Below are 24,815 nucleotides of genomic sequence, written 5' to 3'. Positions count from 1 at the left end.
TTATATCAGTGAGTCGATTAATTGCTATTGTATTCATGATTTATCGATAGCTACATTTATTATGGTAGTCATGACTTAATAAGTGCACGTTATAATTACGCATCGATAGGACTTGTAAGTGATGACTGCATACTTTAAACACGTGATAATTTTCGTTGCTTTTCATTATTAAATACAATTCAGATATAAACCTTTTTACTGGCTGAACTAGTGACCTGTCAAAACGGCTTCAAGCGTAGGCCTATCCTTTTTCTGCTCAGAAAACTGCTGGCTGCTGCAGCACAACGCATCTTTGGATGTTCTGGGTGAGTATGGGCTACGATTGTCAAACAAAACATGTCCTTATGAATTATTATTAAGATATGTTAATACATACTTATATGTTTGATACTAGTTATTAGGATATACATAGTTGCTCCCCTCACACTATAAAATGGTTTTTGTTTAGTTTTTTGTAATTTGAATTTTTTCTTTGATTAGTAATTGTTTTTTTTTTTGTAATGTTTGTTTTGTTTAATAATAGGTTATGATCTCTATGTGTATGTCATGTTTGCCATTAAGTGCTTGTCACATTAAAAATTGTATTTTGTGTTTGTTTTTACCAATGTGTCAGTGTGCCGAGCGTTGGCAAGCTTTTTCTCAATAAAAAAAAATACTCGCTCTAATTGAGTTTTAAAGCTAAAATGACAAAAAAACTGCACTTATAAAAGGTACGTTTATTAGTACGTAAGTAAAGTATAAAAATATCATTTATCATAGATATAGTAGTATATTTCTTGCTACTTTATCGTACGTGTTCTGATTTTTTAATTAGCTTAACAGCGAGTGGCGACTCAATCAATTGGACTCAGTGTGAACTTCACGCATTTCATAAATTTATTATTGTTTTTCGCCACATTCGATTAATAACTAGTTTTGTGAGTATTTATGTAATACGAAAACTTGCCGAGCCTTATGATTCTTCAGTGGTGATTGATTCCATAACATTAAATTCATCATACATATGTATGTAGTCTATGTACATGGTTAACTAAATCACTGAGATATCTCATATTTAAGTTATAATAATGTAAGCATTCATTAGATTCATTTAGATTTTATGAACAAGGGTTAATCCTATTGTATTGTACACTCATAGTTCTGCGTAAAAGTTATCATAGTTATGTAATAATAATTATTAATATTTACTATTAATAATAACGCGATGCATTCCAAAGTATACATATATACTTAAAGTAATTATATTAGATTCCGACACTCAGCTATTCATTGCTTCATATACCTTAATACATAATACAGTACATAGACCCTGACGATGTTATTAATCTAATATAAGGGTTAATTAAAGGAATAACGTGTCTAATGTAAACCTATTAAAAAATCGTATTCGTTTAGACGCTTCTAAAATATCGAAAATTGACATTTAAAAACAATAGAGAACATGGGTTGCAATGCGGATAAAAATTCATAAAACTACAGCCAATAAATAGGTTCCTTTAAGAAAGATATTGATTACCAGCGTAATATATTCACGAAAGCACTGAAAAATAAACCGTTGTTTCCCTTCACTAAAGGCGGTTGAATTCGACGCTGTTGCTTTTTCCCATTTACGAGTTTCACGGCGACCGTTGCCTGAAACTTAAACGTATCCGGAATATAAATGTTTGATAACTCTATCCCGGTTGCACGCAAATGTTTTTGCTATTTGCATCCCTCTCTGTCACCAGATAAAAATGTAATGCCCGTTATGGTTAAAATTGAAAAATACAAGACTACAAAATCATACATTCTAAATTGGGAGGTATGCAAGTGTAATAGATTCGAATTCAGAAGCACCCTTACATTTTCTAGTGCCTTTCTGAAGTGGAAAGAGGAAGATGTTGTCTTTTTCGAACCAGTGGTATTTAAAATACTCTATCCCTGTTAGATGATTCTAGATTCTGGACTTTCTAGTCTTGTAACACAAAGAGATCAAACAATGACTAAAAGAATAATTCTAAAAGGAGTGGACGAATGGAGTAAAGTTAAAACTAAGAATTCTATTTTTAAAATATCTTTAGAGCACAAACTAAGCTAACACAAAAACAAAATGTACTGAAATGTTGTCGAATACGTGATAAACATTGTGTATTTACTTAAAATGTTCTCACTTTTAAATAAACACATATAAACAGATTATAAATGATAAAATCGAGATATATTCACACTTAATATAGATCATTGATCAGGAAGCGCAGACGCAGACGTTCATTAAGAAAGTTATTACGATATTATCTCCGATGAAGAGGCACGCGAAGAACTATATAATTGCGAAGCCCTGAGAAATCTCGGATCAAAGCTAGTTATTCCTCGGTAGCCATTCCGAAAGTTGGTAGGAAGATCATTGCACCGCGTTCGCAAAAGCGGGAATGTAGGGACATCGTCCTAGACCGGTTTCATACTTCGTCCACTTTGCAGTCTCATTTACTTGCTGAATACACTCAAATTTTGGTTCTATATTTGAATTCAGATTTATAGAATAAATATTAGAAATCACGACTACAGAATATCAAAGGTTCTGTGATGTCCTCATGGGCGGGGATAAAAATATTATTTATTCATCGTTTAGTTGGAGATTAGGCGGCCGACTATTTATTTCTTGGGAAACCATACCATTTATTTTAAATTTTTAATTAAAATCCTTTTGTATTCTACACTCCAAGTTGTGCGTAAAAGTGGCGATAGTTATGTAACATTCAGTATTATTAATAACTAGATGGCCTGGCGAACATCGTACCGCCTAACAGTCGATTCTTTATTTTTTTAATACTTATTCTGCTATTCGGGACACCGGTCTAGCTAGTAAGATAAAAAAAAGAAAGCTGATAAGACATTATGTCAAAAAATAAAAATTTACCTTCCCGGAACCCCTTCACTAACACTTGAACTTTATGATATTATGGTATTAAAGTTCAAATTCACTTTTAAGTATTATTACGAATATTATGTATGGGAATATAGAAAAGTGTTGTTTTTAGACTTTTCACTGATTTTTTAAAATTTTCCTCTCCGTAAGAACCATCCTCGTCCTTCAAGGAATATTATATAAAAAAATTGGTCAAATTGGTCCAGGCGTTGTTGAGTTATGCGCTTTTTGCGATTCATTTTTATATTATAGTCGTGATGCATTCCAAAGTTACAGATATGCTTAAAGTAATTATATCCGATTACGACACTCAATCAGTTATTCATTGCTTCATATACCTTTATACATAAAACATATACCCTGAAGATGTTATTAAGCTAATGTAAGGGTTAATTAAGGGTATAACGTGATATCAAATTGTTCACTTAAAACTTAAGGCCATGAAATATGCAACAATAACTTAGCCAATGTAAATATAATAGTTTATACATTACATTTCCGACATACACTCAAATTACGTCATTTATTAATAAATTATATCAAAATTAAATTAATTTTTAAATGCTACATCGAATAAAATTGGGGATTGACATGTGAATTTGTGTTAAATTAACGTCCTAGGAACAAAAGATTACACATCAATTATACCAGCCCTGCGATTCTGTAACTCACTTTTCGAACTCACACAGCGGTTTTTGTATCGGCGGTCGCTCTCAAATCAGTCGAAAAGTGAGTTACAGAATCGCAGGGCTGATCTTGATTATACTAAATGCATTAGAGGTTCCACGACCCACGTGTCTCGCAACACTGATGTCGCTAATTTGCGTACGTGATACCAATAATATCTCCGTGTGTATGGTAACTTTTAACACCTTTGTTGTAAAACTTGGATTTATAGCTTACCTATTATATGTAAAGAAATGACATTGCTTTATTTTCTTTTGTATAGTCTGTATGTGTCTGTGTAACTGGAAAAGGTTGTTAAGATTGACACATAGCGATTTGCCAGAAATCCTTATTTAATAAATTGAAAAAATTTAATAAATAAGGGATTAGATTGTTAAAATGTAATTACCGTTTCTTTTTTTGCATTAGCTTTAAGATACTTATTACTGTCTGTTTTTCAAGCAACGCATTTTTGGCAAATTCCAATTCATTTTCATTGAATTGCCTGATAGAGCAGTGTTGGCCTAGTGGCTTCAGCGTGCGACTCTCATTACTGGGGTCGAAGGTTCGATTCCCGGCCTTGCAACAATGGACACTCGCTCATACGGTGAAGGAAAACATTGTGAGGAAACCGGCATGCCTTAGACCCAAAAGTCGACGGTGTGTGTCAGGCACAGAAGGTTAATCACCTACTTGCCTTTAGAAATGATCACGGAACAGATACAGAAATCTAAAACCCAGCCCAGGTTTGAAGGTTGCAGCGCCATCGGTATATTATCAGTCTTCTGTGACTGACATCGTTTAATGGGTCTAAGAAGGTTTGGTCGTGATGTTTTTCTTCGTCGTACCAATTGATTGACGCAAATTGTCGGAACGCAGAACCTCATGGTTTTAATTATATTTAGCTTAACCCTGATTTGACAGTAATAAGTTGAAATTGAGACAGAGGAACATTTTCTTCTTCTTTGTAGTCAATACTGAAGATCGTGCCAGTCTTGAAAAGCCCTAACCGATATGTTGACTTGCTGCCTCCACACCACTTTACACTCAGCTTGTCTCAGTCCATTAGGGATACTGAGACTTGTCTTAATTTGGTCAGATCAACGTAGGCGACCAATCCCGACTTCTCCTGTCATCTCTCCTCCCTACCATTACCAGCTTGTCGAGTCTATTCTGTTATCTCTAGGCAATATGGCCAAAGTAGGACTTGTTTCTAAATGATAGTCAACATAGTTATATTAAAAAAAATAAACAAAAACTAAATTCTTGTAAATTAGACGGTACTTTATAATACTATTAATTATTGTTTAACACTAAACCGTCTTTCCTTCCTTTTAACCTAATTAAAGATTTTAAGTTTATTTAATAATAAAAAAAAGAATAATAAAGCAAACAAATAATGCTTCTAAAATTACCATCACTTAAATGTATCTTCAAAGAGCTATTCAATTATTTACTTGTACAAAAGCTGTTTACGTAGGTCAATGAAATGTGTGAGAAAAACTAGAGACTGAAACAATACTAATAATTTAACGCTTTCCCTTGTGATTGTCTCTTGGGAAGTATTTTTGATTATTTTAGAACCGTCAATAGACATGTTGTTTTACGAATCAAGTCTAATCTTATCAATCAAGTTTAATCTTATTGTAAGTACACTAACTCACACACAACAAGCACAACATTTCAAGGGTATAGTGTAGTGTAAATTTTGGCTTTGCAAAGAAATTAACGTAAAAAGTTTAGTTTTTTTAACATATTAAATATAACTTTCACTTAAAAGTGTTTATAAACTGCGATAACCTTATAAAATCATTCTATCAATAGGTGGAACTAAGACATCTAAGAATACAAGCAAATGAAGTCTGATATCCAAAAACAAACTTTAAATTTATTTTCTTATTTAATTTATAGAAAATTTGTTAATTATGTATTTGTTTTTTATTTGAAACACTGTAAGACAATATTACATTAAAAATAAAGAGTATTTTCGACTCAACTCACAAGTAAACTTAAAAGCTTGCGCTCATAAGCTATTAATTATGTGAAAGCTCATATAAAAAGTCAATACTGAGGACATGAAGTTCAACGAAGCTCTAATGGCGTGCTTTGTAATTAAAATGCTTCGTTTGAGTGGCTTATTAGCGAAATGGATACAAAAGCGGTGATAATGAGGTCACATTAGCTTTTTATTTACCAATATTGGTATTTCCGACGCATTTTTCTTGCAAATTCATTATTCAAACGAATAATGCTATTTTTAATACAATGATTGTTAAAGAACTTTAACTCCTAATGATTCGTAGATTGGAAAATGCGTATGGAAATTTCATATATAAAAGAGTATTTGATAAATAAATTAAACATTTAATTATAATAATAAATACCGTTAAAAATATCGTCAATCTTTGTGTAACAACAGTATCAAGGGAATTACACATACGGTGAACTTATATAAAGTAAACACAATTGTTAAATACAATTATCTCTAACCTATTTATGTCTGAAATAAATTTAATTAACATACACGACGAGAAACTATATCTTTCTAAACGTAAGATCACATGGCCTACGCCGAGATCCAAGTGAAGCACTGCCCTGCGATTCTGTAACTCACTTTTCGAACTCACACAGCGGTTTTCGCATCGGCGGTCGCTCTCAAATCAGTCGTGGAGCAGTCATTTTATGATTTGGCATTCTGATAAACAATAAACTAAAAGCTCCCACCTTTTCAGAATGCCAAATCATAAAATGATTACAGAATCGCAGGGCTGGACAGAAATCGTTGGTGGAGCTTAGACACGAGTTCAGACGCAATATACAGAGAGCAATTGATCAATACTAAAAATACTGAAGCATAATGTTACAGTGTGTCGTAACTGTAATTAAGCAAAGGAGGCGTAAGACGGAGGGATGCCTCCTTCAATGTTCTCAAATCTCATTTCCATGCAAATGAGGGGTGATGTGTTATACGATGATATAGTCAACTACTTGTTACTTAAGGCTATGGTGGTCACACAAAAAATCAAATACGATATTTATAAATGACAAAATTTTTTATGGTTTTCGCTCTCGAAAGCTCGGATTAACAGTCTTATAATTATAGTCAAACAATTATAAATTGTGATAAAACGTCGCATTTAATGAAATTTTTATAATACTTCAGTTTAACATTAGTTAAGTTACATGTACATATATTTTATTTAATATTAGAATTAGAAGCGCAAACCAAATGTTAGCAATTATAGCACCTTTAGTTTTTGCCCAAAAGGTCGACTACACTTATATTTAAGTGTCACTTAAATTTAAGAAGTTTAACGCTTCTTATGCCATGTTAGTTTTTTGTTAGCGTCGCAACCCCACTACCCCTAATTTTATGTTAGTTATATGCTCTTGTTAAAACAATTAAAGCCAGTTGACACCCAGCTTCAAATAAAGAGTTTCATTTAACATATATTTGAACATCCCTCAAACAACCACCACCGAACTTAACTCTCGTGTAAATTAAATATTTTCGTTGGAAATTTAAGAAATCTCTCAATTTATGTCTTAAGTGTTCTAAAAGCCTTAAGAATCTAGGAATCGATGTTGAAATCATTTTACCAAAATGCTGCAAAAGCTGGAAAATTAGATGGTTTTTATTATGTAACAGATCAACGAACAATTTCAAAGTGCGTCGTAAGAAGTATATTTCTATAAAATTTGTTTTTATTTAATTTAAAAAAATATATGTAAAAATATACTTATACTCACAATACAAAAGTTTAATACTTTTTAAAATGGACTAAAATTATGGTAAATGAAATTTTTAATGGTAATAAAAAAGTACATTTCTTTTTTAATTTTTTTAATCGGTTTTAGCAACGCTTGTAACATAACTTTATTTTCTCAAGCCTAAAATTCTATTGAGGTACGAAAATCAACAGTGTAATTTCGTATCGGATCCAAGCAATGTCAACACTATATCTTCAAAACAATGATCAATAATATGTAGGGCATAAGGTTCATTTTCTCGTTATAATTTTCTGTTTCAGTGATTATGCGACGTAAGTCACGTATCCCACAGACTTCATGTCAACAAAACCAAATTCGTGCGTTAATTGTAATACGAATAGATTTGATGTTGTTCTTGGTAATTTAATGAATAAATCTATAAGATCTATTTATCTTTATAGTACAAATATTAAAATTTAAAATTGTTTATTTTATACCATATAGTAATTAAAATTTAACAATCAAATAAATTTGATGTAAATTTGGTTGTCTTGTTGAAATACTGTAAAATGTTACAATTTTTTTAGCCTACATAGTATCTAATAAATAAGATAATTAAACATTAGAGACATACATTTAAAAGAAAATTAAATAAAAAATTAATTAATTACATGAAAAAGAAAATTAAAACAAAATTAAAAAGCTTGGTCCCTGTGGCAGTGTACCTTTAACGCTGGCAGCATTTTCTCGCTGTATTGCGATAATTATGTTTTGATTTTATTTATTTATTTATTGAATAACAGCACAATGGCCAAACTTAGACTGAAAACAATAAATGAAAGAATTTAATAAACCATTTCAATCACATTACATTAAATGAAACATGTGGGCTTTAAATTAATTATTATAACATTCACTAACATAAGAAAATATACTAAGTAGTGATATAATAATACATTAGGCTAGCTTATAATCTAATTATGACACTAGTAAAAAAAGAAAACAGCAGGCGAGAAAAAAAAAGACTTATTAGATAGACATATTTTAAAATAAGGATCAGAGATGGTATTTAAAAACTAGATATTTTACCTTGTATTTTTATAAATTAATTTTTTTGTTTATATTTAAGGAATGCTTATAATTTTTTTCTATTCATATTTTACCTTTTGGCTTACAGTAGGTTTCTGTATGCAGTAGGTTTATTATGTAAAATGCTCGTCGTGATTCTACGATTAGTCATTTCGGATTGATTCCTTGCTACAAATATTTTTGATTGCGAACACAAAACGCTGGTCACTTCGTTGCCTTATAAATCTAAACAGACACAGGACTTCACATTCAGTGGTTACTTCAAACGTCTACAAACGTTTATTGTTGAGTAAAAGAGTATTACAGTAATACAAAATCATTTACGTTATATTTGGTATCTATTTACTTTCAAAAGACCGTCAAAAAGAACTTTATCAGTATGACAATCATAATCAGTTCATCTTTGTACTGATCATTCAGAGTTTTTATTAGCCGCTATAAATTTAAAAACTAAAATTGTTGTGTTGTTTGGTTCAAAATGAATAACGGATATTTTATTTACGAATAATATTAACCCAACAGATTCCGAGTTGAGATATCTAAGTGCGAATCTTGTATTTCATAAACTAATACTGACTATTTGACATTAGGAAGTCGTTCTTGGTATTGTGATTCGATAAGTTAGTTTAAAGAGTCGAGTAGGTTCGTAGGAACCAATGTATTTCTTGTAATGTGAATAATTATCAAAGTAACAGATGCAATCTGAGTCTAAGCATCATTCGATTCCTATTTATTATTAATACCAGCTACAACATCATGTAAACAACGCCTAATTCAAATTATAATTAAACTGGTTAACATTACACATGGATAGAATTGTCCACAATCGCCTGCGTAGCATAATGGATTAATAGCGGAGACAAGTGTTCCTATATCCAATTACCTTAGTGTGTACTTCAAATAGTACATAAATGGTTCATAAATGATCCTTTAAAGGTCGTAATTGGTACAAAATATTTAAAAACTAAAATATATCCCTTAATTTACACGTTAGGTCTGTGAGTTGTTTTAGTCTCTGAAACTAAATCAATAACATCGCTTTGTTACATCTTAAAGATACTATATCGCCGTTAGAATTAGTGGAACGAAGCTTTCGTTGAGTTAGTTATAATTTACTTGTAATAAATGTTGGTCAAAAATCGATATAAGCCGTCAAATCGATCGTGGCCACTCGACACTCGGCAGTCGTTAGCGCGCCATCTGCATCAGCACGTGCCCCGAACACCTTTTGTCTACGAGTTTTTTACCAAACTATTTTTACACTAAACGAACTGCCGCGCAAATGTCCATTGCATTTATATTTTATTAAGAACTTCATATGTTCAAGTCGTCGTATTGACGTCTGCAAAGATCTAGAAAACCAAATATATATGTGTACAAGTTCCAATCGCTTTAAAATAAACATCAATGGCGTACCGTAACCGTACTCATAAAAATCTAAGTACAGCGAAGATTAAAACGTAAATAAGCTTACACTGTTAATTGAATAATGAAAATTGATATCTGAAGTCACAGGTAGAAAGCAAGCAGTAATGTGCTTGCATTCTACCTATGACTGATTCCAGACTTGTTAAGCATTTCCAGTTAAAGCAATAAAATTATATGCTCCACTACCTGTGGCAAATGGGGTAAGCCAGCATAATAACAGGAACTTAATAAGAACAAAATGAAGATATCAAAAGCTTCTTGTTTTGAATCGGCAGGTGATTATAATAACAGACAGGTGCTAATAAAAATATCAAGCTAAAACTGCAGTATAAAGATGCAAAATGACAGAGTAAGTGATTAATTCTTATATGAAGGGCAAATACGAAGGTAAAATGTCGAAAATAAAACTGTATTGAACAAAATAGTAGGGAAGAGATTTGTATGATATTTATTTTATCATCTACGTGATATATATGCTAATTAATAATCCAATTAAATTCTGTAAAATTATGTCATCAGCGGTTTATTTGTCTCTTGTTATTTATTAGGTTCTGTTACAGTACTTCACTAATTAAATGGGTACAATTAGGTCAATTACTTAATAATTCTATTTCAATCGATAGTCAACCTATTTAAACACTCAACAACATAGCAGACATATGTTCGACACCTTTCATAACCGGTCGAACGAAGGACATCCGCTTTTTGGAGGGTAAAAAAATCGGGCTCAACATTCTCACAGGAACCGCTGCGTATCCGGTGCGCAGGCGCGGGCGAAATAAAAACGATCATTTGTTAATGTCGGACCATACTCCAGGTACATTACCGCGTCTCGAGGGTGCTTCGATACTTACCTGCTCTTGAATACCTTGTTATTTAATTTATACCAATATCGCTTGTTGTTTAATTTATACCAATTCGCTTTATTGATTTTACCCCATTTATAGGCAATTACACATATAACGAACGATGCCTCGAGAATTTACCAACAAAATGTCATGGAAAGTAGGTTCCCATGACCCATCCTACATTACATTCGATGTGTATTACGAATGTACATGTACGTTTGACGCAATGGTGTCAAACATCGCACACACATTACGCAAATAATATCAGTAAATTTACGCATTTAATAAACTTTCAACTTAAGCGATCCCCCCACTGATTAACACGGCACGGCAGAAATAATTAAGGTTAAACTTTCCAAATTGAAAAATTACAAAACGGTGATACTTAATATACCTTAACTAATACAACTTGTATATGGCGAAAGCGGCAATTTTGTTTTAACACTCAAAAAGACCTCGACAGTACGGTATGATGACCCCTAATCTACATTCGTACAAATGACTTCCACGCATGGACAACAACAATAATTCGAATGTCTTCGGAGACCAAATGAGGATAACACAATAACAACCTTTATTTCCTCAACATACGATCGAAAATGGTATAAAAATGTCGCATGTTACTAAATTAGTTCTGTCAGTAGATTTGGTAATAGGTAAGTGAAAGGTTGTACGTGAGAAAAACATTGGTCTAACAATGAACACTTCGTCTTCTGGAACGGTGATCGATTAATGTGAATATTTCATTGGTCGCTTGTGAAATGGTATCAAGCATTTATTGTAGTTGCTTATATGAACCAGTTAACAAAAATAACAATAATTTTGTTATATTTGTGACGTAAAATACCAAAATTATGTCATTATTCGATTATTTTTAAGTTCAACGATACAAGCTTTTCTGTGGTGCCGATTAGTTTTTATGAACTACACTGGGTTACAGGAAACCTAATATAAGACGCTACAGCCTGAATCTTGGGCATGACATCAAATTCTGGAATTCCCATCCCGCAACTTGCAACTCTTTAGTCTTTGCTCCAAATTCTACATCAGTTTTGTTGGTTTCTCTTATAGGTTATTAACCTTCTGTTCCTGTTCCGATTTCCCCAATTCACTTTGATTTAAATGGGGTTTATATAAAGTCTTATCACATAATGGCACCCTTTAGACGGAAAGAGACATAGAGGAAGACAGACTAAAAGATGGGAGGATGACGTTAAGAAAATAGCGAGTTCAACATGGACTCGCACTGCAAAAATGAGAAAAGACTGGAGAGCTTTAGAGGAGGCCTTTGTCGGAAGACAAGTTGTAACCGAACTACCGTTTGCCGATAATTAATCAATAGATAGTAAAATTGTTAGTATATTAGTTAAACTCTAGTTAATAGTCAAAATGTGTTTTTTAGGCACACGAAACTACTCTGTGTAAAACTTGTTAACAACAATAAAGGCTTTATTTATTTATTTATATAAAGTCTATTAAATAAAAACACGATAGTTATTCGTCACACTAAATAAATGAACGTCAAAAACAGTTCTTTGTCTATCTGACTTTGTCCTTCTAACAGTCATGCAATGCCATACTTAACATTTCATGATTGACCTGCCCCGTCCTTGGTAATATTGTCGAAGTCAATATTAACTGAAACCTATTTTCCAAGAAACCTGTCTACATTTAGGTTTTGTAAGTTTCGCAATTATATTTGCAAATGAATTATTGTCCGCTGAATTTACTACGAAAGATTATTAATTATCATTTAAAAATATTTAATGAAACCTAGTGGATGCTTTTTTACTCTCTAAGTACATAATAAGGTTAATATTAATTATATATAGTTTAGTTCTTGAATTTTATTGTTACAACTAAAATATTTGTCGCTACACCTTAATATTTAACTTTTTTTTCTAATGAATTTATGTATAGAGGAACTTTGGTTTGACTCTATTTAACAGTCGTCAGACACTATCTCATGCTGACCATGACTTTTGAACACCCATCAAATGCCACATTATGTAAAAAAAATATTTCTTAAAAATAGATCTCGTGTATTGCTTATTAAATTATTAATACAGAGTACAAACGAAATATCTTTAAATATATAATTACACTGTACGAGTGTATGTGACTGGACTCCTTTTAAACTGCTGGACCGATTTGAATTAATGTTTTTGTTTGCGCGGGTGGCGCTTTTGATGGTTTAGATTCACAAATCAGCCCGGCAAATGGCGCTGCAGTCGGTATCTATACTCAAATAAATCTTCTGTTTATGTGTTCGTAATTAAACTCCTAAACGGCTGGACAAATTTTTATGAATTTTTTGTGTGTTCAAGTGGAGTAAAGTATTTATATTTTTTTTTGTATATACAGGACAACTATCGGATCCGCTAGAATTATATATATATATAATTATAGATATAGAATGATATATATAATTATATAAATTGAGTTTGTACTTAGTAATTTCCAATAGTAACATCGACACTGATTCCCACATTTTTGTATGCATGTTCAATGTATAGTTAGTTCTCTAAATATCAGTAATGCTATTTTCGCAACCGTGGAATCACGCGGTACAAAAACTCATTTTTGGAATCGCCATTTGAGGTTACAGAGCAAGAGCCCAGGTATTTACAAATAATACCAGTTTATACACAAGATGTGGTGTGCATTTAAAAGCAATTAGTGTTATTAAAAGCAGTTCTGTAAACAAAAATATATAGTAATAAAAACACCTCCATTACATACGTCGGGAGGATAAAAGAAGAAGATCGAAAATAAAACTCCCGGTGGGCGGTGGGGTTAAATCCCCAAACATATTAAGGGAATATACGCATGTCGACTGTGGACCGTACGATTTTTCGCAATAATCGCCGAGATATGACCGCTGATTTTATGAAGGACGTTTTAGTTTCAGAATTATGTTAGGAAGATACAATAAACAGTCTATAAGGCATTATGTGCCTTTTTATTTATGTAGTTTTTTATTTACATACCACTAATAAGTCAATAAGTTACACACCGTTAACTAAATTACTATTTTCGATTAATCCACTATTATTTAAGACAGATCAAAATATATATTTAGTCTGTCTTTAGTGGTCCTTAGTCTCATCTGTTTAGATTTTTTTACGTCTAATTCTACTCATTTGTTTTCACTTTGCATTTAATACATTTAGAGAACTGTTATTTTAACGTACTAAAGTTATATTACCCTTAAAAAATCTTTAAGTTTAACCAAATACGATTTTTAAATTGTATCACTTGATCGATTTCAAATCTTTGTTTAAGTAAGTTTACAAGACAATACTTGCTCTATTGAAGATTATTTTCCTTGAATAAAAGGAGATCGTAAAAAGTGTATTAACAGATTCAGTCGAAAGCGCTCTTGAAATGGCTTTTCTATTCAATTTTCGATAGAGATTTTTTACCAACCCACAGTTTTGCGTACGGCGGAACCAATAAATCTCCTCTTGAGGTAAGGGGCGACTTAATCACTCGACAAATCCGTCAACTAGTCACAAGATTTGCGACACACTCATAAGAAATTGCACTTAATGTCTTCTGCATAAAGTCTATATTCGTGTATGCAATGTTTTGTTACGAAGGTGAAAATAAGAAGTGGAAATAAATAGTATCTTCTGCAACCATACACTCAGAGGAGATTAAAGTGGATCGCTATAACATAAATTAGGGACGCCGCAACACATTACATCTAACAAAACAGATAGAATAGTTTAAACCACAAAAATGGACAAATTCAACGGGTGCACAATCAAAAAATCAAAAATCCAATTTCATTTAGCGTCGCCCTGAAATTTAAAAGCTGTGTTATTCCCGCCTATTAGGGGTAGGGCGGGCGGTGGGCTGGTATCGGGCACGAATTAATAAACATACCGGCCAAGGCCATCAGCCACACGGCCTTTGCCCCATCTTTGCTCCCTTTAAGCGTTTAATCATAAAACCGTTGAATTAACTAAACAGAGCTTCAACCTACATTGTACGTTCAACATATAATACAAAATATATGTTGAAGCGGCAGAAAAAAATAAAGCATGCAAATACAGGGGTCTGGGCCCTGAGTATGATTTTGTCCCATTCGGTGTCGAGACCCTTGGTCCGTGGGGTCCTAGCGCTTTAAGGCTTTTTAAAGAAATTTCAAAAAGGATAGTCGACATCACAGGAGACCGAAGATCTGGCAGCTACCTCGGACAAAGAATTAGTCTAGCAATTCAAAGGGGGAACGCTGCCAGTATCTTCGGAACCTTGCCTAAAGGGACTCCTTTTAATGATATATTTTAGTTTATGTTAAGTTTAATTATTTATTTCAATGTATATTATTTTATTATTTCTTAGTATAAAACTTATGTTTGAAGTATAAATATTAAATACATAATATACAAAATATCTACATTTCACATTGTAACGATTTTACATTATGTAAAATGGAGTAAATCCTCAATTCGCTATAACGGCGCAAAGAAAGTGGGATCTTGCACGGCCAAAGAAAACGTTGTCATTCAAAATCAGACCACGTGTACAATATTTCATCATCAGGAAGGGTGTCCCCTTCCCAGAGCCTCCCCCGGCCCGACCCAAAAAGTGTATCTGCACTTGACATGGGAGAGAACGAGACAGATTAACCGTAGAGTGAACAAAGCTGAAATATGTTTCAAGCTCTTACAGCATACGGATCTCATTAGCACTTCAATAGGTGTATCAGTCTTCAAGATTTTATATCAAAATTTATATTTAAATCTATACAATATTACTAACCAATTCATATATATTCTACTTGGTGAAAATATTATTGTTTATCTTAAATCCAAAAACAATGTTGCCACACCAATTTTTAAAAAAACCGCGTAAAAAATTAATCCTGAAATTAAAAAAAAAAAAATACTTGGCTTTATTACGCACACATCAACGCCCCTGTCGTGAAAAGTTTGAGCAGTAATTTATATGACGGTTTAAATAATTACTTCGCGTTTTTGGCTCAATTTGTAGATGAGGTGGTGTATCCGTGCTGTTGACATTTATGCGAAACGCTGAGGTGAAATGATAGAGGGTGTCCCATTTCGGCATTAAATTGATTTTAATCTCAGCTGATATTATTATATTGTAACATCGTGTTGATGTGAATTATTTGACTGTTTTGCATTATGTAATAAAGACCTTTATTACATAATTAAGTTAGCTTTCTAGACCGATCACTTCATAAAATTATTGATTTAATAAACATCGTGATCTTGTTTTGTAATAAAAAAAGGGTGCGTGTACTTATATGTACGCGCGTAAGAAGTTATACTTCTTTGGCATTATTAAAAATTGTTTTTGATTGCATGCAAATAATTACAATTAAATAATCAAAGACTGGAAAAGGAGTCATAATAGTCAATAAAGTTCAGTTTACATTTGAAAATTAAATAAATAATTATTATTATTATTCTCTTACATTAAGTGTAACATAAATTCTATTATTATTCGAATGTTGTTTTTAAATTATGTCCAATGCCGTAACATCTTCCGTGGGCAACTTCATTCTGTTAATTTTGTGTCACGGTGCGCGCGCATCGTAAAATTTTACTCTCATCAATTTTTCATAACGCGCTTAAAGAAGTATAACTTCAAAAATATTCTTATGTATTTTTTGTATAAATTTTTACATTATGATCAAGACTAACTTAAGACTAATAAGTAAGTGATGAAAAATTTAAAACTAACCTAATTTACTAAAAAGGATATTTAACATAAGAAAGTGTCACTAATTACAGTCTCTACTAAGGGGAAGAGAACTACTCTGTTCTTGTGCATATTGTTTTACAGTCTAAGGGGAAGACTCTGTTCTTGTGTACTATTTTTTTTCCACGTACCACTGTATAGCACTTAAGACTCCTTAATTTTCCGTCTTATAAAATCCTATTTCACTGCCATCTGCTTCGAAATAGATTGGTTGTCAATAAAAATGTAAATTCGTTTCAGCTCACGGCTAATTCATTTCCCAATCGCACGTCACCGGAGATCGATGGATTTCGCTTAAATTTTTACATTTTCGCACTGACCAGACTTTAATTCACCTTTAAGGTTAAATTGGCTAAAGAACGTTATGATTTCTGGTATCAACTTAATTAATCCTTTAATATTAGGAATTAAATTTAGTATTAATTATAAACCTAGGAACTAGCTTTTAAACTATTTAAAACTGACTATATCTACCCTATTTATTAGTACATTAACCACACTTTATAAGTATTAGTAACAAACAATCGAAAACGCAAATTTGATCCAAAAGCAGGCTTACCGTAGTCGCGGCGATACGGCTGACACCCTAATCAAATAAGTACCTTTTACGGGGATCGGATACAAAAAGGTTGAAAGTGAACTCTAAGCGGTGGGAGCACAGTTTATAATGGGCATAACTGGCGTAGTCAGACTAGCTTCCGCATAAAACGTATTTGTAGGAAGGACGACCCAGAAAATGGGTATAATATACTCACACTACGCTTCCTCCTTTCCTCCCGTCCCCTAGGAGCTGAAATTTATATAACAAGCTATATCGCCCCGACTCGGCTATTGTCGACAAAATGCCTTAGATTATTTAAAATTAAACAACTGTCCGAGTAAAAGAGATGTTTTTCAACAAAAGCTTTAAAGCGGGCGTTTTTTAATCAAATATCTCAATCTTTTAATTACGTAACACTACTAAAATCATATCAGTATGTTTGTTTTAATTTTACAGACAAGCAATAAAATAATGAATGTATTCATAATTGAAAAATTTGATTTTAAGTAGAACCACTGCTCTCTATACAATCTTATTGGTTTCAACGCATTAATATCTCATATCTCGCGCCTCTTGTAATGAAATTAAAAAATCTGCTCCTTTAAACAATTTCCCACTCAATCACGTTAAATGAGTGGGGGAGCCACCCCGGGCAGGCCGCTCGAATGTTCATACTGAGTGTAATCTGCCAACGCCTACTACTGAAACAATCGAGTTCATATCGAGTTTTACTGAAACAATCGAGTTCATATCGAGTTTTCACTGGTGTGATAAAGAAAAATTTAAACATTCTTAATTTAAAAATCGAACTGATTTATTTCAAAAATATAATTCTGACCCCATGTTTTTAAACACTAGCTCATTCGCGTCATATCTGAATATTATTATATATTATTTTTATTAAATACTAGCGGACCTGGAACTTCTTTTCGCCTTAATAACTTATTTTTCTTTTTAGTAGCAATATGCCAACATAACATTTGCTATGGTACCCCTTAGACGGTTTTTTTTTCATGATAAAAACCGAAACAGTACTAAATAATATTTTTCAAATTTTTCTCTCCATAAAACCTTCCTCAAAGTTCACAGACTAGATAAAAAATACGAATTGGTCCAGCCGTCTTCGAGTATTGCGCTTAGTAACTTATTTTGCGATTCAATTTTATTTACATATAGATAGACAGCGCTCCATTATATCGTTTTACATCTCGAAGGATAAATACATTACCTCCGATAAAAATATGGTTCATATACTCAGACCTCCTGCAACCTTTAGACGACCTGCAGACGATCTTACGAGCCTATTAAAGATTATTGACAGAACGTAACCTTGGCTTTTAGCAATTATTATATAAATAAAAGTTAATAGATATTTAAATTTAGATTTTATCAAAGTCATATAACAAAAGAAAGAAAATAAATGCAATGTTACTTTTGATAACTAAGTGTTTAAAATTACTAAGTGCGTTCTGTTTGCGCAATACATAAAGAAGCTTAGAGGTTCACAATGGCTGGAATCGCATCTTATGTAGTACGTGATCTGCAAGACAACTTCCGCATCCGGTCTGTCCGACCCTCGGACTTACCACCATTACAATTTATACCAATGTACTCATAAATTGTTAATAACATAGTTGGAACGATTTTATTTGAACGGTTCGTGGTTCTCTCGATTTCTTATGTTTTGACGTGATGATTTATGATAACGTCTTTAAAATCGTTTTAGTCGGGTGACATGTTCAGAAACTTGTGTCACACCAAAACCTCACGAGCGCGATCGCAGGTATAACGAGAGAGAGACGGACCGATCTCCCGTCTCATCTCGAGCGCTGCCAGTCATTCCGTGAATGTATGAAGAAAAATGTATATCATAGTCGAATAAGTAAACTTGTCATTTTACACCCGAAATTTATCATCAAAAGTGTGAATAAAACGATAGATGTAATTTAAAATTTGAAAAAATTGTTATATTCATTAATTCCTTACTTCCCAAAAACTTATATCACCAATAAGACGTTATCACGTAAACATCTCGATCGTAAACCTACTTTACAAACAACCAATATTTTTTTTAATAAGTTATATACTAACGTCCATTTACAAACTCAATTTTTTCAAGAGACAAAAGAGTACCATAGTAAGAGCAATATACTATAGTACTCTTTAATCTCTTTCTGAGAGAAAGTACTCTTTCTTGTTTTTGCCACGCACCACCACTATGTGGAAGCTAGCTAGCAGCCACAGAAGTATATGCGAACCAAATCGGGACCATCAAGAAAAGAGCGTACCAATTCGTAAAAGGCTGGAAAAGCACTGGCGAGCCTTCTAGCAATGTGAGCGTCCATGGGCGGCGGTATGTATCACTTAACATGAGGTCCCCTGTTATATAAAAAAAAAGATTTTACATTGTGATAAAAAGAGACTAGTATTGTCCTTTATTGACATAACTTTTACACATTTAAAGGAAACAATTTTTTACCGGATTGAAGTTATGTATTTATGTATTATAAATTTACAATTATTTTATTTTCGCGGATTGTTTATCTTGAGATTTTAATTTGGATATTATTGGATTCCAGGTGTCTGACAATTTTAGGCCGTCTTCTCTATTGAAATTATTATTTATAATACATAACTTCAATTCGGTAAAAAATTGTTTTCTTTAAAAAGAGACTAGTTCTAAATAAAGAACAAGTATATTCAGGTAATAGACAAGGTGCCGTCTACCATACGACCACTTCTATTAGCTATTCCTTATTACCAATGACAGTCAGCAACTCAACGTCTGTTGCATTATTATTAATCTAAAGGGTAAGGTACCAAAAGGGGTATTTGCTATAATTTTTACTGATTTGTCCAGATTTCCATAGAATTAGTGAAACTTTCTTAGTTCCAAGCTTCTTCTGCGCAATCTAATCTAAAGTCGCTCAAGTTAATAATACGAATATATACAAATACACGCGAATCGTAACATTATTTAAAGGATAAATAAAAACAAAGAGATATTTGTGCATTTTGACATGAGTTTTGAGGAAAAATCGATATTTTAATAAACTCAACAGTCGAATAGGTTAAACGTTAACAAGCAGGCGACTACAACTATGACCTAAATAAACTGCGAGCATCGCACCAATTCAATTCAATCCAATTACTGCACATATATCGTTAGTGCTGTGATCACACTAGCGACAAAGAATTCCTTTAATACGCTGAAAGGAATATTAATAATGTGACTTCATTTCTTTCGCCGTTGGTTTTATACCATTGTTATTCCATTATTTAAAATCTCAGATGTGTATCAATGTTCCTAAAGTACTGTGCAATGTCACATACCTTTTTTGGTCAAACAGCTTTAACAGTTAAACTTAAGCTGTGACTTATGATAATATTAATAACCAATTGCTAGACACATGCGATGACAATAGTCAACCGTCTGTCATGTGTCCAAAATGTCATTTGTCAAATTAGAAAACATGTCAAAAGCAATGCGTCAAGTGACAGCTCTGTTTCCGCCAATAGTTGTTCTCTTAATGTTGGTTAGTCCTAGATGCCAGGTTTAAATCAAATACCTTTTGTTTTTTTTATGATTTTAGTCTATCTTACATAAGCCAAATTACTGGGCTCAAGGGTATGTTGTATATAGTAACATTGTATGACAAAAAATATTTGAACAACGAAACGATGATTTTTGAAATTGTATAACTAAGACAAGCTATCTATTTCTTAATACACACTTCTTAAGTCAAACTTTTGTTACAAACTAAATGGAAAAATTATTGACTGAATTAGGAAAACAGTACATACACAACAAAAAAATCCTCGTTCTACACAAAATCAAATTTAATAATAAAATAGACAAAATTATTGTTCCAATTGTGACCTAACCATAACGAGGGCCTCAGTCTGTTAACGGAATACGTATATAATATGCTATCACAATATTTTACATGCACATAGTATTGATTATGAAAAGCTTTTAAAATTGCCACAGCAATTCGCTTTGTATCTGCGATCACTATTTGTTTATTTCAGCGAGTTTTTGTAATCGCTAAATGTAACGAAAAGCAATTACTTACATACTATGAGCCGATTTTGAATTTAGAACATTTTTTGCTAAGTTTGATATTAGTTGCCGAAGCATTTAGATACCTGAGTAGGTACCAGAAACGACCATGACTCATCGATGATCGCCTTATTTATAAGTTACCGCATAGTCCAGGGTTCAAATGACGGCAAAATAATAATTGTTTGCTGTTGTAAAGCAATAGAGACTGATCCTTGTCTATTATTATTTAATCACAGGAAGGTGAAACTAGGACAGCATCTTGATAATGGCCCAGGAAGGTTATTGGCGGATACACGTGGAAAAAGGAAGGTAGTTGAAGGCACTGACAATGAATTGGGTCATCATTGGGTAATAACTTTTTACCCAATGAAGACCCATTGGCTTAAATGCCCACATAGAAAGAAGAGTCCATTGGTGCACAGCCGTGATTCGAGCTCACGACCTCAGGGTTAAGAGGCGCAAGTTCAAGGCACTAGGCCAACACTGCTCTAATTTTAACATACACCAAAGTAATAAGTATCTTGATTAAGACGTAATAGTAGTTTACTGTTAGTCCCCAAAATTGGATGAACGAGGGTTACACGAGTATAATATGTGCACAGAGGTCAGGTCTAACGGTGACCTAAATACGATCCCGACAACTCAATTACAAAGTACGATTCGTTATGCTACTTAAACTGACACTGATAGAGTAAAATGGCGTTTTCTAGACGCCTATTTAATACAGAACTTTCTCAAAGGTAAAAATAGTTAGTAACTTTTCCAATCACCAATTTACCTGCTGATTTCTGTATAAAATACTATATATATATAAAAACTTATTGCGACTACAAAGGGCACCAGACCTTAAGACCAATCTCCTAGCTAGGACCTAGTAAAGGTCTCACCATCACCCATACAAATAGGTTTGCCGAGAATAGAGGGATGTGGAGGTATTTGTGCAACGCCATTAACCTTCAGAAATAAAGAGCGCGACTGAAGACTGTACCATTAGCGTGAACATTGAGGTCATATTGTCAAGTATCATATGTCAATTATATGAAGTCAGTTTTTGACAGTTTACATGAACGTTATTTATATACTCGAACGGATGTATTGCTGTATTCAGTTCCACAGACGAGGGTACAAAGATTTCCATACAAAAATGTATTGATACTGTACAATCAATATTCGTGAATACTTGGCGTATTTGAATTCTTTTATGGTTACCAACAAAGACCATACCATTGGTTTTAAGTTTTGAGCTACGACCTCAGACCTAACAGAGCGTTATCACTAAACTATTAAAAATAATAAGTAAAACAAACCACAGTGTATTTGAAATTTAACGGAAGGGAACATTCGAGTATTATTCATATATATTATATATATATATGAATAATATCATATCTATATATATATATATATATTATTCATACAGTATCGTATATAAGTACACGAAAAGTTGACAAAACTATTAAAAATTGCAGTGTTTAAACCTTGAAAGGTCGTAGTGTACTTGGGACTGCCTGTACCAATAAATCTTATATAATTACTCAGTCAATATTTGTACGTTCGTTGGAGGAGAATTTATGAGGCGCGAGTTCTATATATACCTAATCGGTTAATAGAACATTGTTTCATTTGCAGGTGTATGGCAAGGACGGCCCCGGTTTGAAATATTCATACCCAGATCGATATGAGCTTGCCCGAGGAGAGCACTAATCAAAAGGTAATTCCAAGCTAATATTGTATTCGGAGCAATATTTGATACTACACAAATGCTAGACTTCAATGAATTTTAATGTGTTGTTGACGGTCCATTTAAAACATTCTGTAAGGGAAAAGTCGAGTTGAATTACGCGAATAGAACGTTGCACTTTCAATGAATATTTTATTAAGAAATTTATTTTACGAAATTAAGGCGCGATCCCTTGTTACAATTAAACCTACAGTTTAGCGTGGTTTATACCCTGAGTAGTCACTTGCTTTGATTAAACTTGGAACTTGTCAATGTACTCATAATAATGCTTATTTAGTTTTTAAATTTTCAACTATGGTATTAATTTCCTCGTCACGACGTTTTTGCCATTTGACACATAAATACAAACTAAGATTGAATTAGGTTTTTGACGTGACAACGTCTTATAATTCGATGGAGCCGGCTGCACGCACGAAAAAACACGACTCATGCGGCGTTACCTCGCTCTGAGGCGTTCCATTTAAGGCTTGAAGTGCAAGCGAGAGCGAGGAACGAGCGACAAAGAGGCATAGTCGGCCTCCGCGTTTTACATCTGTCTCTCTCCTACTTAAGTGAGCGATGCGTCCGCGGGAACAGCTGCTATACAATAATACATTTACATGTTTTCGTCAAGTATAAAATTAAAATTTTATTTTGAAAAATGTAGCCATTCCATCAGTATTTTCTTATGACGTTGTCACGTTCAACTATCGTCAGTAAACCGACTTTACAGTTTACAGACAACCGATTTTTTTGAATAAAATAGTATTTATATAATGAACACAAAATTAATAATTCAAGCGAAATTGTTTTTTGGTTCTCCTTACCTTTTCTCTTTATTTTCTAATTGCGTATTATTACAAAATTACTTATTATTTACGTATATTAAATAAACAATGGCGTACTTGTATCATCTAAGAAAATACGAAAAGGTTGCTCGTGTGCACAAAAATAGATTCAGTAGGCGTTAGATACCAAACGTAAAGGTCGCGAGCAATCTTAAATTTTATCACTTAATGATATATTAAGGAAATGTCAACAAGGGGAATAAAAGTTGGGCAATCATTTTATTTATAATAAAGTTTCAATGCTTTGCCAAAATGTATGTTTGCCTCAATAAAACCGGTGTGAGGTTCTGTAGGTATGGGACAATTTTAGGCATCTGTTCGCATTGCCTAGCACACGTAATATGCTTTCACCGTAGAACCTCCATGAATTAATTAAAGCTGCCGTCTAGCTTGAGGGTGATAGGGTATTTGATTTATTTTTATTACAAGAAACGTTGACAATTTGACGTGCAACAGACGAGTTAAATTCTTGTGTTTTTTCAAGTGTTATCTTTCTTCTATCAACCTGTTCACATAAAGTGGTAGATATTTTGCTTCTATACTAACCACGAGAGTAGTGTTAGCCTAGTGGCTTCGGCATGCAACTCTCATCCCTGAGGACGTAGGTTCTATACCCGCATGGGCACTAATGCACCTTCTGTCATTACGCTGATTTGTGATAACACTCGTACGGTGAAGTAAAACATCGTTTAGAAACCAGCACATCTCAGATTCAAAAATCTACACGTGTCAGACAGAATGCTGATCACCTACTTGAAATAAAAATGATCGAAGAAACGGACGCAATCTGAGGCCAAGACTCATATAGGGTTGTAGCCCCACTGGATTATTCTTATTACGTAGATATTACCCACGACAAAAATTTATTAAATAATTATTGCTTTATAACTACAATTATAATTTAGGTATCATATTCTCTTGGAAAATTTCAGCGAAGGAAGATGCTGCGACGTCATTTACGTGACGATTTACATTTTGTCCCCTTCAATCGTGACTCAAATAGAAAAAATAGGCAGTTAACCTTCTCGGTAAGTTCTAAATCTTAATTTGTTTATTTGCTACAATTCTTGACTATTAACATAAATTTATACTTTAAATTGTTTATAACTTTAACTTGACTACACTTTCAGTATATTATTATCATGTATACTACAAATAACGTAAAAAAGAAATGAAATAAGATTATAGGAAGATTGGTAGGATTACGTAACACAAAAAAATACGAGCTCCTTCAACTATTCATACACAGCAAAGTGA

At 32.9% G+C, this 24,815-nt stretch overlaps 1 long non-coding RNA gene across 1 annotated transcript; it reads left to right on the top strand.

The window, feature by feature from the left end:
- LOC125063717 lies at positions 1-24,592 on the top strand. Its single transcript, XR_007119555.1, has 3 exons — positions 1-305; positions 22,620-22,701; positions 24,491-24,592. It is a non-coding gene; the product is annotated as an uncharacterized LOC125063717 (long non-coding RNA).
- The last annotated feature ends 223 nt before the right edge of the window (positions 24,593-24,815 follow it).

The sequence above is a fragment of the Pieris napi genome, chromosome 3 (assembly GCF_905475465.1).
Source record: "Pieris napi chromosome 3, ilPieNapi1.2, whole genome shotgun sequence".
Taxonomy (NCBI): domain Eukaryota; kingdom Metazoa; phylum Arthropoda; class Insecta; order Lepidoptera; family Pieridae; genus Pieris; species Pieris napi.
The sequence above is the reverse complement of the archived record's forward strand: the minus strand, read 5'-3'. Positions and strand labels throughout refer to the sequence as shown.